Source organism: Penaeus monodon, chromosome 8, assembly GCF_015228065.2.
Source record: "Penaeus monodon isolate SGIC_2016 chromosome 8, NSTDA_Pmon_1, whole genome shotgun sequence".
Lineage (NCBI taxonomy): Eukaryota > Metazoa > Arthropoda > Malacostraca > Decapoda > Penaeidae > Penaeus > Penaeus monodon.
Window position 1 is genome coordinate 1,986,484 of NC_051393.1, and position 2,500 is coordinate 1,988,983.

At 39.1% G+C, this 2,500-nt stretch overlaps 1 long non-coding RNA gene across 1 annotated transcript in view; it reads right to left on the bottom strand.

The window, feature by feature from the left end:
• Nucleotides 1–142: 142 nt before the first annotated feature.
• LOC119575794 overlaps nucleotides 143–2,500 on the bottom strand; it is a 4,158-nt gene continuing 1,800 nt past the window's right edge. The window contains exons 3-4 of the long non-coding RNA XR_005229001.1: nucleotides 491–522; nucleotides 143–265 (exon numbers count right to left, since the gene is read on the bottom strand). This is a non-coding gene — a long non-coding RNA (uncharacterized LOC119575794). The remainder of the gene's footprint in view (nucleotides 266–490; nucleotides 523–2,500) is intronic.

Below are 2,500 nucleotides of genomic sequence, written 5' to 3' on the forward strand. Positions count from 1 at the left end.
AAATGATTTCAATTACTAAAGCCACCACGAATAGTAATATCAATAACAACAACAATAAAATTTACAAATAACGATAATAACACAACAACGAAGCCATAACAATGATAATAACACCAATACTTAACACCGCCACAGCCTTATCACTAACAACAATGACATCAAAATTAACACGTCATACCATACCTAAAAGACAGAACTGTTATCATCGCGTTGTGAATTGGTCTTGGGTGGTCACTGCAGTCACCTCGGTCCAGCTGGGTGTCGACTGAAGTGCATTTAGAGAGAGAAATACCTGTTTAATGGTGATTCGTTTTAAGTTTGGGGTTTATATAAGTACATGAGATAAGTAGAGAGATGTTGTGTGTGTGTGTGTGTGTGTGTGTGTGTGTGTGTGTGTGTGTGTGTGTGTGTGTGTGTGTGTGTGTGTGTGTGTGTGTGTGTGTGAGTCTGTGTGTGTGCGTGTTTGTCTCTTTTTCTACCATGGCCTTACCTTTCGAAATGGCTCCATGGCGGTGTTTAAATCTGAAAAAAAAAATTATTTATAATCACAACAAAACTATAACATCGTCATACGTTTCCTTACAAATACAGTATCTTTAATCCATACACGATTAACAGTTGATTTACGCTAAATTTTCAAAACTTTTATCACTGGTGTAGGATTACTACTCAACACCCAAGGTCTCGAGGAAGAGAAATACTTGATACTTAAAATGTCAGTGAATTTCTGATTACTTAAATGAAATGAAAGGAAATATTTAAATACTTAATACTTAAAATGTCACTGAAATTCCTAAGTAATAATCAGTAATCCTTTTGTGATATGTTTTACGACTGTGGAAATAATAAACTTTGATTAACTAGGGGATTAAAGGATTTGGAAATTACATGTTTCTTGGAAATGAAGAATGAAAAGAAAAAGACGAAAAGAAAAGAAAACACTATTGTGAAGATATTCATTTTCATTCATACCTTTTCTACAGTCTCTCTCTCTCTCTCTCTTTCTCTCTCTCGCCACTCTCTCCCCTCTCTCTCGCCTCTCTCTCCCCTCTCTCTTTTTTCTCTGTCTCTGTCTGTCTGTCCTGTCTTTCTCTCTCTCTCTCTCTCTCTCTCTCTCTCTCTCTTTTCTCCTCCTCTCTTCTCTCTCTCTCTCTCTCTTCTCTCATCTCTCTCCTTTTCTCTCTCTTTTCCTCTCTCTCTTTTTTTTTTTTTTTTTTTTTTTTTTTTTTTCCCCCCCCCCCCCCCCCCCCCCCCCCCCTTTTCCTCCCCCCCTCTCTCTCTCTCTCTCCTCCTCTCTCCCCTCCTCTCCTCTCTCTCTCCTCTCTCTCTCTCTCTCTCTCTCTCTCTCCCCTTCCTCCCTTCTCTCTCTCTCTCTCTCTCCCTTCCTCTCTCTCTTCTCTCTCTCTCTTCTCTCTCTCTCTCTCTCCCTTCTCTCTCCTCTTCTCTCTCTCCCCTCTCTCTCTCTCCTCTCTCTCCCCCCTCTCTCTCTCCCCCTCTCTCCTCTCTCTCTCCCTTCTCTCTCTCCTCTCTCCCCTCTCCCCACTCTCTCTCCTCTCTCCCCCTCTCCTCTCTCTCCTCTCTCTCCTCCTCCTCCTCTCTCCCCCCCCCCTTCTCTCTCTCTCTCCTCTCTCTCTCTCTCTCTCTCTCTCTCGTAATTTGTTGCTGTTATTTCTAATGTCAAAACAAGACTTTAGAACAAGGCAAAAATTTAACAACAATTATAAAAACAATAATCATAATGCCATTAACGACAATAATTTTAAAATTTTTAAATCTTTAATTCATTTCATTAACAAAATTTACATAAAAAAAATATGAAATGATAAAATAATAATAGAGTAGTTGTATAGTAATATAGGAAAAGCTTTTCCCAGTTGAAATGCAAAAATAGTTGAAGATAGTTATAGTATTTTACAACCCAAAAAGCGTGCATAGGGTACATTAGCAATAAGAAACAAAATGTATAGGAAGAGCATGATGAAGATTAGTATTAATGAAAACAGAAAGAAAGAAAAAAAAAATATTGAGATGCCAGATAACTGGTTGTTATGTCTCATTTTTTAAAAATAGTTTTCTGTATTCAAACTGAACGGTAATTATTTCTCGTTCACTGGGAAAAAAAAGGTTTCAAATATTAATATAATATTTCCAAACTGAGTTCCTCTATAAGGGTAAACGTTTATACGCGACGGTGTGATTTTACTTTGTGGACATAGGGTGGTGGTGGTGATGGTGAAGATGGTGATGAAGGTGGTGGTGAAGATGGTGATGAAGGTGGTGGTGAAGAGGTGATAAGGGGGTGTGAGGGATGGGGAAAGGGGGGATGATGATGGGGAGAAGGTGGGTTATGGGGATGAAAATGTTTTTATGAGATGATGGTGTGGGATGAAAAATGGTTGTAATGGTGGTGAAGATGGTGGTGATAGTGATGATGATGATGGTGATAATGATGGTGGTGGTTATGCTGATGATGATGAATATAAGGAGGAGGAGGAGGGGG